General features: G+C 31.6%; 1 protein-coding gene across 4 annotated transcripts in view; it reads left to right on the top strand.

Moving 5' to 3' along the window:
* LOC115885533 (zinc finger E-box-binding homeobox protein zag-1) overlaps window positions 1–14,476 on the top strand; it is a 680,770-nt gene that overhangs the window by 617,741 nt on the left and 48,553 nt on the right. The gene's annotated exons all lie outside the window — the stretch shown is intronic.

The raw sequence follows: 14,476 nt of genomic DNA, 5'->3' as shown, positions 1-14,476 counted from the left end.
TAATTTTTTTTCAATCTTATTTTTCTATTTTATTTAGTATTTTATATTACATTAGTAGTGACATCAAATGAATTATTTTTAAAAGTTCATAACACAACATTTCATCAACTCTTAATCTTCTCCATCAACATGAGTAATGCTCCAAGCATTTATGCATCACTCTCATGTCTTTATACCTATTTGCATTCACTGCTGCTACTTCGAATCTTTTTTCATTTCACATCCAACGTCTGGAACACCTGTCAACGTGAGTTGTGTTCCTAGTTGTATTTGCATCTCTCCTCATTGTACAATCTGTTTTTACTGCTTCATCAGTGTTTATTGTGCTTTTTGCAATGTTTTTCTATTATTATTTTGCGCGGTGCGAACTTCTGGCATTTTTATGGATAGCTTCGCTAACCCTTAATCTCCACCGCAACACAGGTATTTTATTTGTTATTATTTTTTTTCCATTCCAATTTTTACCCTTATTTTTGTATTTTAGTTTTGTTTACTATTTGCTAATTTTTACTATTTACTAATTTTAGTTTTGTTTACTGATTGTTATTAGTTTTCTATTAATCTTAATCTTCACCTTCAACGGCATCAACATGACTAATGCTCCATGCATTTCTACATCACTCGGTGTCTTATATTCATTAGCATTTTCTGTTGCTACTGCTTCGGTTTTTTTTTCATTTCACACAGTACATCCTGGAATTTTTTGGATGGCTCCGCTAACCCTTAATCTGCATCGCAACACAGATATTTTATTTGTTACCTATTAATTTTTGTTTACTTTTTCTAATCCACCTTTTACTCTTACTTTATATATTTTTATTCGTTGCATTACGAAAAGACTTCAATATAAGAAATATTCAATTTTTGTGAGCATATTAGTGTCAAACGAATTTAATATGAAATATAAAGAAAGTTCAAAAACCTCTCAATTTTATAAAGAATCCGACAAATTTTGAGCACATATATTTCATTAATTCGGCACCATCAACATGATTTGACCACTACTTCGAGTATTTGTATATCACTGTGTGTCTATACCTACTTGCATTTTGCTACTGCTTTGGTGTTTATTGTATTACGATCTTTTTTCATTTTACGCGGTACAATCTGTCATTTCTTGGATGGCTTCGCTAGTCCTTAGTCTACATCGCAACTCAGACACCTTCTTTGTTAATTTTATTTTTCTATTTCATTCTCTGGCGATTATTTTTCCTCTAAAAATTGCTTCTTTATTCCGTCCATACCGAGAAAGCTGGACGTACTTATGAACGTATTGCAGCCAAATGAATCAAATTTGGAGTATATGTTATTAAAGTTGAATGTTTAAATTATATAAAAAATCAATTGTCAACTGTAAAAAAAACGATTAATTGTGAATGGGTGTATTTATTAAAGCCATAACCTTCACCATAAATTGTATTTTTATAATTATTTTAATTAATTTAATTAGGTATATTTTCATTGTTGAAATACAAGTTCGTTAATTGTGAATAAATTTCTCCTAGTTTTGCTGTCAACATGACTAGTGCTCTTTATACTTTCTGCTATTGATTTGCTGTTGTTTGTTGTACTTTGCTTTTTTTGTATTGTGATTTTGAGCATACCTGGTACTTTTTCGGTGTTTTTTTTTGCATCGCAATACACAGGTGTGCGCTATTTTTCTTTATTTTTATTTTCCCTAACTTTCTTTGCCCACTTAATTCGACCCATATCCAGAAAACTGATTTTCCTATGAACGAATGAATTGAGGCCAATAGGTTAGTTTGTTTGTGTCATCGCTTACAATTTTCTAAAAGAGAATTATTTTAATTATTATTATTACGTTTAATTTTCTATCCCTTCTCCAAAATTATTCTCATCATTTGATTTATGTCAATAAATCCAGATTTTTTGTGAATATATTAGCGTCATACATTACCAAATTGTAAACACCTGCCAACAATATAAAATACCTGATTAATTGTCAATATTTTTTTCTAGAATTTAGAATCTTGCATTTTCAATCTTAAAATCTAATTTATTATTTATTCTACACATCATGCTTTTACATCTAAAAACGTCTAAATCTATTTTATTTTTCAAAATGATCTGATCCACTTTGAAAATAATAATTCATTACGCACTTACTCCAATTTTTATCATAACTCTAATAACTTGAATGCCGGATTTTTATAAACAGCCAGTTTATTGGCGCCAAGTGAGGCCAATTTGGAATAGAGCCAAAGCTGAAACACCTGTCAATTTTCGATATTTTTTTCAATCTCTTGAAAACCATTTAAATGCCTTACGTTAATTGGGGCTACCTACATATTTATCGTTTTTACTTTCTAAAAATTTTGCACACCCTTCTTCTTCTTCCGGTTCCATCTCTTAATGGAGGTTGGAAATCATCATGGCAATTCTAACTTTATTAACGGCTGCTCTGAATAACGGTTTGAAGTCATTCCAAACCATTCTCTCAAATTCTTGAGCCATGATGTTCTTCTTCTTCCTTGGCTCCTTCTGCCCTTTATCTTTCCTTCTATTATGTTCTGCAGCAGGGCATATTTAGGTCCTCTCATTATGTGTCCAAAGTACTCAAGTTTTCTCTTTTTAAGGGTGTTAATCACCTCTTCGTCCTCTTCTGAATTCTGCGTCGCAGTTCTACATTTGTAACCTTGTCAGTCCATGCAATCCTCAGCATACGCCGATAACACCATCTTTCGAATGCCTCAAGCTTCTCCATTTCAGCCTTTTTAAGTGTCCAAGCCTCTGAACCATAGAGTAGAGTTGCAAATATGTAACCCCTTAGCATTCTTAATCTAAGTTTAAGTTGATGTCTCCACTGCAGACATTTTTTTGAGTTTTACAAAGGCTGCTCTGGCTATTTCTATTCGAGCTTTTATTTCTGGTGATTGATCCAAATTTTCGGTCAACCAACTGCCTAGATATTTAAATTTTTGTACTCTCTCCATAGGTGTATCATCTATTAGAACATTGGCCTGGACATCTTCTCTCTTAGTGATGATCATAAATTTAGTTTTCTTAGGGTTCACTTTCAGGCATAGACTCTACACGTGTTGTTTAGTCTTTGTAGAAGTGTTTGCAGACCCTCCACGTTGTCTGCTATAAGGACGGTATCGTCCGCGAACGGCATATTATTTAAAACCTACCCATTAAAATACACCCGTATCATACATAACACATAACTACAATATCTGCTTAAAACTAATCTAATTTCCAGAACACTTTTTTAACCTAAACTGTGATCTTATTGTTGCGTTATTCTTTATTATATGTGTGCCTTTGTTTGTTTTTTTCTTTGATTTTGTTGTTTTTATAATAAAAGTAATTTTTGCTCAAACATGTCGCAACTTCCTGTGATTGCTTCTTTAATATATAATATTTATTGTTACATTGTAATTACATGTTAATTATTTTAATAATTAATCCAAGAGTTTTTTCAATCTATGAGATTTGTATCTTTTATGTTCTCTGTATTATTTATATTTATATTATAACGTCCTCTTCCAATAATTTTGGAACAATCTGGCAAATATGACAATCCTAAAATGCAGATTGAAACTTTCGTCACCAAAAAATGTATGAACTATTATTAATCTAGAGCTGGAAATTAGTATTATAATAAAGTTGTATACTTTGTAAATGCAGATAATATCAGAATAATTATCGAATTCAATAAAAAAAAAACGCTAAAAAAGTGGAGTGGACTTATCATTGCACCTTTTACACTTGAAAGCTGAACAAATTACCATTGTAATAAAGTTTATACAAAGTTCACTACACACAACAAACTATTAATAATCGCTAAAATTATTGCTGATAACCAGCTGATGACTCATTCGTTACTTCCAAAAAAATGGCGTCACAAATTCTGCTACAGCCCGTATATGGGCGTTACATGTTCTTGTATTCTTTAGTCATTGGAAAATGCTGAACTTTTTCTTATTTCTTGTTGTTCTTTGTTTATTGTTATTTCTTACTGTTATAATTTTTTGACTATTAACATTAATTTTGACATTACCGTTTGGAACATTCCTTCCAACTCTTGTATTGGCATTTAAGGAATTAATTTTGCTCGAGGATTTTTAAATTTAGGTGTTTTATTATTTTTTTCCATAGCAAGAGTTAAAATTGCCTTACATCTATCAAAAATAATAGATAAAATATTAGGGTAGATTAAATGATACTTTAACAGCGAGGATAGGTTAAAAACTTTATTTCTTCACGCACGTTTTTTAATTGCTTCCATTTTTGAAAATTTTTGTATTCCTTTTCATAAGTTATTCGGGATTCGAATGGAAGTAGTTTTGATGGCTTTTGTCGCCTCACCCTGAATATCTGATGGTAATTTACTTATTTCGTTTTGAGCCATTTCTGCTCCAATTCAATCAGCAATCGACACGAGTAAATTTATTAAAATATTGACTCAAAACTGACAACAAAAAGGTTTTAAACAGTTTTTTAACATTGATTAAATTTACTAAAATAAAAAAGGTATTAATACCATCAATTTTCTTGACATTACAATTATAAAACAGTCTAATAGATTACAATTTGATATTTACAGAAAACCCACTACCACAAACACTGTAATACATAGTCAATCACACCAATCCTGGCAAATCAAAATGTCACCCTTTCATAGTTTAATTCATAGATTAGTAATGTTTCCACTGAGCCCAGAGAATTTTAAAAAGGAGTTAAATATTATTAAACAAATCGCCATCAACAATGGATATAAGTGTTCCCTTATTGATAATATGCTAAAAAAAAACAAAAGAAAATATTAATGAAAAATTTTTACTCTGCTAATTCTAAAGACAATAGCAATTATCGACTTTTAAACTACATTCCTAATTTAACTAACAAAATATCAAACAATCTCAATAAAATAGGTTGTAAAACTATTAACGTAAATAAAAAGAAATTTAGGTAAAATTTTATTAAATAATAAAGACAAAACTAATGTCAAAATAAGTCAGGTGTATATGGGTGGATTGCAATGATTGTGATGCCGTGTACATAGGCCAAACAGGTAGAAATTTAGATATAAGGATTACAGAACATGTAAAGTCTATTAATAACCTCCAGCATAGTTCTGGTCTTGCAACTCATTGTATAGTAAATAATCACAAAATTAATGAAAACTCAATTAAGTTACTACACAGAGAAACAAAAGGTACACGCTTAAATTACATTGAACAGTTAGAAATACTAAAATCTGTTAAAAACGAAAATAATGTTAACGACCAACAAGGATTTCTAAACACATTTTTTATTATCCCTATTATAAACTCTCTGATCCCACCCCCATAGCAAATATATATATAGTTACAGTGTAGTTAGACGATTAGTTCTTAAAAAACTCTTGAAAAAGGCCTAACAAGCCGAAACATATAATATGTAGAGTTAAAGTTACTCTTATTAAAAGTTTTTTGATACATCTAAAAGCTTGTTTTATTAAAATTCTAATATTTCAACGATGTTTCACAAGGAACCAACCACAGAATCAGTACTATTTATAAAAAAAAGGCAGCTTTATTTGTCAAATTACATAAAAACCAACGCCAACCCAGCACAATATTTTTTCTACTCGTAATAAATTCCTTGAAATAAAAATAACATTTTATCGTCTTGTATAAAAAATAACTATTATGCTTGATTTCGATTTCGAACACCTATGTTTTAGAACACATTTTCTCACACAAAAAATTATTGCCACATTTTCTTCTGCAAACTTCACTGCCCTACTTACTCTATACACGCACTCAACCCAGTTTTTTTACTCCACTTCAATAACAGGAATGCTCGCTTTTTTTTTCAACGGCCAATTTATCGGCGCCAACTGAGATCAAATTGGAATTGTGCCAAAGTCTGAAACACCTGTCAACCTGTCCTGTCCAGGCCTTTTGATTATTTCTTTCTTCTGACACTAATATCCACTTTCCCATAAATATAACAACAGTTTAAAGGCTCTTCTTTATTGTTATAGTTATTCTTAATTAATTCAAGAATTTCTATATTGCTACAAAGGTATTTTAAATTTTCCGAAACATTTTTCAAAGCGTCATATATTTGTCGTCAACCATCGAATGCAGAGTCTGTTATAATGTGTCCCAGATGGTATTTCTTAGTCGCCAAACTGTTTATACACCTGTTGAAGAAATTACTGGGATCCCACTCACACGGCTTTAATTAATTTCAGTTTGAAACATAACAGGTATATATTATAGACATATTTTTATTCGACCTTACTTTATTAATGATCGCGGCATATTTCAAAGATGAAGTTTTAATATAATTAAAATTAATTATAATATATATCACAAATTTACTAAATTTTAATTAATTAGGCTTAATAATCGACCAGGTTAATCATGCGTTTCTTTAAATCGTATCTTACTCCAACCATTCCTAAACCGACTTGCTATTGGTCGGGACGGAATCCTTTACTACAAAACCAGTTTTGCACCTGTGTGTTTGTACCTCCCTCTTTATCTTATCTACCTGTTCGTATCGCATCGAGCCAGGTGAACAAAATGGGAGGTGCTACGATTTTATTGGACAAGTAGTTCGGTCTTTCCTTCATTCATGGTTACCTGTTTGCATTGTAACCTGTTTATCAATTCGAATATTTGCGTCTTGACTCCATTGCTTCTCTATTCTTTTGAATATGGCTAGATTTGTTAATGGGGGATGTTGATTTTCGATCCTTTCTTGTTTTTGACTAAAGTATGAAATAAATTACCATTTATTTATATGCAACAATTGATATTTCTTATATGTATGTATATTAAAAAAATTTTTTTGAGGTTGCCCACCAATTTCAGGTTGTTGTATAAACATTAACTTCTCGGTTGTTATCTACAGTTTTTCAAAATACTTGCAAATTTTTTATAATGGATCCCAAAAATTAACAACTATTTCAGAGCAAAATAAAAACACTAAATCACCACAATACACCAAAACACTTTTACTTTTACACTGGACGTGCGTTTCGCTAACCATGTTAGCATCATCAGCAGATGATTATAAACTAAAGTACAATCTACAAGTTGAGCGTTTATATACTCGCTCAGTGGGCACCGAGTGGGCGTGGCAAAATCTAGCCAACCGAGTCAGAGCCCACTGAGCGTTACAGTTAGATTTCCGCCACTAGAGTAGTAGGAACAAAGAACTTGAATGAATTGGACCGTTGACTCTGTTCATACTATCTTTACATTTATTAATTCTGATGCTTTCATATGCATCTAATTGCCTGTAATTTGAGACTTGTTTAATTAATTTTAAATTATTAAGATCTATACAATGTTCTTTATCAACAATATGTTCGGCAACGCAAGATTTATCCGGTCTACCATATCTTATCTGAGCTAAATGTTCTTTAAATCTAGTTAATATTGATCTTCCAGTTTGCCCAACATATTTCTGATTACAATCTTTACAAGAAATTTTATAAATACCCAACCTTTCCAGTGGAGGTGTTTTATCTTTTGGATTACCTAATAATTGTTGTAGTTTATTATTAGCACTATACACAAGTTTATAATTGACATTCTTAAAAAATTCCTTTTTAGACCACGGGATAACTCTCTATCAAACGGTATCGAAAAATATTTAGACGTATCTTTCTCCACTTGAAAAGTCGAATTTTCAGAAATCATTAACCTATACCTACGTTTTCTAATTAATTTATCAACTAGTGAAGGAGAATATCCATTACATTCAGCTACATTCCTGATGTAATCTCTTTCTATTTCATATCTTTCGTTGGAAACTGGGAAACTAAGAAATTTAAACTAGCCATTTTATGTTCAACACTATGATGTGATTAATTAGGAATATATCTGCGTGTGGTCGTATTTTTCCTATAGATATCAAATTCCAGGCAATTATTAGTATTTCTAATAACTAATACATCTATCTGTCGTTGTTCTCAATTTCATGCGTAAATTTAATGGAAGGAAAACGATTATTTAACTTAGAAATAAAATTATTTATGGTCTCTGAATGTGTGTCAAAAACAGCAAAAATATCATCCACATACCTAAACCATACTCTTGGAAAATACTCAAACTGATTCCTAGCCTCCACTTCAAACCTGCTCATGAATAAATTAGCCAAAAATGGCGACAATGGATTACCCATTGCTGTACCTTCCCGCTGTTCAAAAAAGTTGTTATTAAATTGAAAACAATTTTGTTTCATACATAACGATGTAAGCTCAATATATTCACTCACAGTTTTGTTGTGACATAACCATTAATCCGATGCTATATTTCATGCCCGGAAATACTTGTCCTTGTACTTTCTTTATTCGAATTAGAAGAATTTATTTATTTGATTATTAGAATGGCGAATATGTAGTCAAAACAATTTTCACTGTAACCATACCGTTAAGAACCATAAGCAACAGTTTATTCAAACTTATGTGTAAACTAAAAAAGATACCATTCAAAATATTCCAAATTCTCCAACCCAGACGGTCCCCACACCTAAAAAACACGGAATCCTGCCCCTGACTTTATACCTACCTACACGAATAGATTTTTTATCCAAAGGTCTGAAGATATGGCCGCCAACTAACTTCTAGGTAATTATTAGTTCCACTTGAAATTCGATATTTTTTGTTCCCTGTGTGACGATCCTCGAAACTCCAGGTAAAGGTTCTCAAGAATATTTACGTTTACAGACCAAAATTTATTAACAGATGCTGGCCAACATGCAAAAAACGTGCTCGAAGATGTGCCCAGGAATAAAAAGATAAATATTTTCGTGAAAAAAATATTTCAAGTGGTTATAATAATAATGCGGTAGAGCTTTTATTATAAGCTCTTTGTTACTATATTTTTCTTTAGATTTAATGGAGAATTAAGTTATAAATATTTATGTTGAGGTAAATGGAAATCTTGTGGTAACGACACACCTATTATTAGATTCCGTATGCATATTGTTTATGTAAAATGTGGTACAAATATTTATTTCAATAATTTTACGTATCTTTTAGATAAATTAGTAAAATACACTTACCTATAATTTCTTCAAAACAAGACTTTCTGTGTTTTTGGTGTCACTGAATAATGCTGCAGTTCTTTGAGAAATGTCACTGGAACTTTTTTCCTTGCTTTTTTGTATGGATTTATATTTCCTCTAATAACTACTCTATTATAACCTTCCCTATCCTTGCTGGGATTTGATCTGAATGCAAGACTTCTATGGCAGCTCTGTAACTGAAAAATATTTTTTTTTTCAAACGTCACAAAAGTATTAATTTTTGCGACGTGATTATCAATCATTAGATTGGAAAGTGCCCATAAGGACAATGTAAACACTATTTGGCGTTATCCTTGCAACGGTCGCGACCCATAGCTTTTGATAATTTCGGATCGGTTCAGGTTTTTCCGGAATTATGTCGCCAAATATTATTTATTCAAATTTATTATTATTTTCTTTTAATTTTATAAATAAAATACAGTGTGTTGCAAACAAGAAACTTTATTTTATATAAGGGCATGTGTGAAATACCTATGAAACATTGGAAACCGATGTTATGCCACGATTAAATCTTTTTATATTATTTGGAACGTTTGAAATTGTTTAAAAACTTATTTGGTAGCGTTTGAAAAAAATAGCATGTTCTATTCGGAGTAAAAATGACTTTTTGTACCTCGGCTGTATGTCAAAGGTACAGCCTCGCCACGGAAAGTGTCATTTTTACTCTATAATAGAATATACTATTTTACGTACAGTTCGTTTGCTGGATCTGTGTCTATGAAAGGAATGCGGACAAAAACATTTAAATAAACAGCAATATATTTTATACGTCGACTTGACGAGTACGTCACCGCAAATCGCTCCGCCCACTCATTTTATTGGCTACTTGCAAATTTGTCGAATTTTTATTGAGGGGACGCGTCGTCTAATTTTTTACGAAAACATCGAGAGAATATCGTTTCTCCTCTCACGGATACCCCGTAGCCACAGAACGGACAGACGTACTGTAATATTTAGCTTCCGATGATAATTTAGGCATCTAGAGTACATCTGCTGGATCTGTGTTTATGAAAGGAATGCGGACAAAAAACATTTAAATAAACAGCAATATATTTTATACGTCGATTTGACGAGTGCGTCGCCGCAAATCGCTCCGCCCACTCATTTTATTGGCTACTTGCAAATTTGTTGAATTTTTATTGATGGGACGCGTCGTCTATTTTTTTTACGAAAAACATCGAGAGAATATCGTTTCCCCTCTCACGGATACCCCGTAGCTACAGAACGGACAGACGTACTGTAGATATTTTTCAAAAATCACGATGCATCTATGCAACAAGCTCTTCCCTTTTTCATCTCTTATTCGTAAAATTATTTTTTATTTCTTTTAAATCAAACTTTACTAAATGGTACATTTAACCAAGTTGAAAATATCCTTTGTTAAGTATAAAATATAATTTTAGCTCATTTATAAAGTTCCATTAGTTTTTGTTCAACGTGAAATAGATTTAAGGCCTTTAAGCCTGGGAGCGCCATCTCACGGCAACTTCTGGAACTATTCTCTTTTAATTTGAAATCGAGTTTTAAATAAGGTTTGAGTTATTTCAAATTTGAATTTATAAAGAAATATTAAAAAGGAAGGAGATAATATTTTAGTCGATTAAGAAAGATTTGCTTTAAGATTTAAAGAAACCACAGAAATATTAATAATTTGAATGAAGAAAATGGGTATATTAGACTTGGAAAGGTATAAATTAGTATCAGATTAGTTAGTTTTTCCGTTTTTGAAAGTATATTTTGTAGAAATAACGGTATGTAACATAAATGCATGAATTTACATTATAAAATGACAGATACATTCACATTTTCAAGTATTTTTTTGATATGGTACTTATTATATTAATATATTAATATCAGGATAATTTTATCGGTTTTTCTTATAAAACTAAAATTAAATTATTTTATTTATCGGAACTCTTAGGTAGATTGATAACATAGTTAAACATTATTATTGTTCCACATAACAACCGCAAAGGAAATCAATCTAAAAAGAAAACAAAGACAAAGATAAACGTGATAAATATGAGGTAGGTCATAATAAATAAGAATATGTAGAAACAAAGACGCATTTTAATTTGATAAGTATCGACTTTACGTTCAAGGTCTACCTGATTAAAGTATATAAAATTATCGCTGTTGTTTATTAGCGTTTTACTAAATTGAAGGACCTAAAGACAAAGGACCCGTGACAACCCGAGGATTATTCTTAAGTAGGACTTAAATCAAGAAAAATGTTTGATTTTTCGTTTAGATTAATTATTGTTTACACCTATTTTAAATTAGTTATTGATTTCTTTGACATTATCAAGAATTTCGTTGCAAAACTTAACCGATTCATATGAAATAATTTAAATAGCATTAACCACAGATAAACAGTAAAAACCTGGTTTCATGCTGAGGAAATGTTCTTTAAATTTCTTTGAAACGTTAATTTTCGAAGATTGACTTTTTTACATTTTATATTTTGATAAAATACCACACTACCTCACCGCAAAGATAAAAATCTGTGCCATATAGGTATTCAGATTTGTATTATTGTTTCATATTCCTGGAATTGTTTTACTTATCTCAAACTGAGGAAAAATACCGGTGCTTTATTTTAAATAAACTTTTTGACAGCATTATGGAATAATATTTCCTAGATTTGTTTTCAGTAATGTAATAAATTTAATTTATTGTGAATTCCTATTGTGGCAGGCTTCGATAAAAATAGATTTAAGCTAGTATTTAAATTCAATTTATATTACTTTATCTAATGCGTATTCAATTTCATTTATATCAATAATAACAAAAAATAATTAGATAGTACGATACCCCAATTACACCATAGAATAAACATCAAGCAATATTACCTATGTAGAATGACTAGAATGTTTAGGAGGGGAGTTAATCACCGCGACCTTGCAGATCTATTGTTTGTTCCCCTTTCTTGAGTAGTTGATTATAACTAGTTGTAACTGATCAACAGTCTCAGGGCTTTACCAAAAGTCAGTATCTGAGACGGCTCCACAGAGGCCAGCTCTCCATCCTCGACATCAGTCGTACCAAAGTTCATGGCACGAACGGTCCTCATCTCGGCGCACTCAGTGATAAGGTGTTCTGGTGTTTCCCCATTTTCCCCCCAGAATCTGCATTCGCCGTTGTTTCTCAGCTTCAGCCTACTGGAGTATTCGTTGAAAAGGTAGTGTCCTGTTAGAAACCCCGTGCCAATCCGATTGGTTTTATTTAAATCAAGGAAAATCTTTGATTTTTCTCGGTCGTAAGTTCTGAGGAACTTTTTCGAGTGTCTTAGACCGTTGGAATACTCCTCGGAGGACTCCCATTCCAGGTTACGGATGGAGTCTTCCAGATTCTTCAGTTCAGCTTTTAGTCGCTTTCCGCTTGGAAAACAGAACGGTTCTGGTGCAGTTAGTGGAGTGTTCGCTCCTTTTCTAGCTAGATCATTTGTTTTCTCATTGCTTTCTATCCTTTGGTGAGCGGGCACCCAGAGTAGGAGGACTTTATTCTCTTTGCCTAATTTGTTCAGTTTCTCTAGGCATTCTTTGATCAACTTCGAGTTGATAGTTAGTTAGTTGATCGCGTTTAGTGCTGCTTGACTATCGGATAAGATTGCTATTTCCTGTTTGCGATAGTTCCGATCTAAGATAAATTGTACGCATCTTTTGTTAGCGTAGATTTCTGCCTGAAAATACTGATGAGAAACTGATTAGGTAATCTAATTTACGTAGAATTTGATGTAGAAACAGAAAAATACGTCAAAAAATCCAGTCACAATTCACAATACACTAATATTAATTTTTGACAAGACACTAAGACAAACTTGCTGATTGAAAACTGAAAAATCGCTTTTAATCATCTGCTGGTGATACTAATATGTTAGACCGAGTGTAAGGCATACTAACCATACGGATTTTAAAAGCGGTTTTATATTTTTTTGTTAATTTTGAAGTAACTGGACGTATTGAAAAATATAAAGAAGTAGAAATAAAATATTAAGTACAAATACATTAGAAGAAGAGGAAAATTCATTATAAAATATTTCATATTTATAATGAAGAATTTTCTTTGTAAATAATGATAATATTATGTGCTAATTTGTCCATTATTTGTAGAAAATTTCACAAAAATTTTAATGGTAATATCTAGTTCATTATTTTTCCCGTCATAATACCATAATTACACTATTAGTATTTTAATAAAACACGCTTTTAGATGTATCAAAAACTTTTAATAAGAGTAACTTTAACTCTACATATATGTTTCGGCTTGTTAGACCTTTTTCAAGAGTTTTTTAAGAACTAATCGTCTACTACACTGTAACTATATGTATATTTGCTATGGGGGTGGGTTTGGAGAGTTTACAATAGGGGTAATAAAAAATGTGTTTAGAAATCCTTGTTGGTCGTTAACATTATTTTCGTTTTTAACAGATTTTAGTATTTCTAACTGTTCAAGGTAATTTAAGCGTCTGCCTTTTGTTTCTCTGTGTAGTAACTTAATTGAGTTTTCATTAATTTTGTGATTATTTACTATACGATGAGTTGCAAGACCAGGGCCCGTACTCTGTAACTTTGACATATAAACGTTACGCTTTCAAAGCGGTGAACGCAAGTATTCGATCGGCGAAACGCAAGGCAGTCGATTTTGGTATTCTCGTTGCCATGCGAATCTTGTTCTGGATACGCGTTGAACACATATTGGCAACATCACAATTGTCTTGATAACTGACGGATGTAACAATGAAAAATTTTTGAGTTATGTCAAGCTATTTTTCTATGGATATGTCATTATTCTTATTATACGAGGAAAATGTCGAAGACGCTTCTCAGTATTTTCGATGTTTTGAACAATATTTATAGCTGCCAAGTCGTAAATTATCAATTACTTATTGAGGAATTTATAGAAGAAGTAGTAATTTTCTCTAAAGAGCAAGATAACGCACAAAATCACAATTTTTTCGATTTACACACTAAAAACAACGGCAAATGCAGATTATGTGAGGAAAATGGGGAAACCCCAGAACACCTCATTACTGAGTGTGCCGAAACGACAATAATTCGTACCATAAACTTTAGTACGACTGATATTAAAGCTCGAGAACTAACCTCTGTAAAACCGTCTCAGATACTAGCTTTTGTCAAAGCCCTGAGACTGTATGATGAGTTATAACTCAAGAAAAGGGGAACACAATAGATTAAGGTCGCGGTGATTATTTTTTCTCCTTCCCATACAATCTACAATTCCTAAAAACTTTAGTTGCATAATATATTCCGTGTTTTATTAAACAATAACTCAAACACATATATATTCCTATTCCACTTTTTTAAGTAATTTATTTAAACCGGTATCAGTCCGACATCATCTATGCAAATTGGGAACGTCTTATTTCGGTTTCGTACAAACTGTTTGCTTCACACCG

The sequence above is a fragment of the Sitophilus oryzae genome, unplaced genomic scaffold (genome assembly GCF_002938485.1).
Source record: "Sitophilus oryzae breed Bouriz unplaced genomic scaffold, Soryzae_2.0 scaffold_396_pilon_pilon, whole genome shotgun sequence".
NCBI lineage: Eukaryota > Metazoa > Arthropoda > Insecta > Coleoptera > Curculionidae > Sitophilus > Sitophilus oryzae.
Note: the sequence above shows the minus strand (reverse complement) of the source record. Positions and strands in the feature narration are given on the sequence as shown.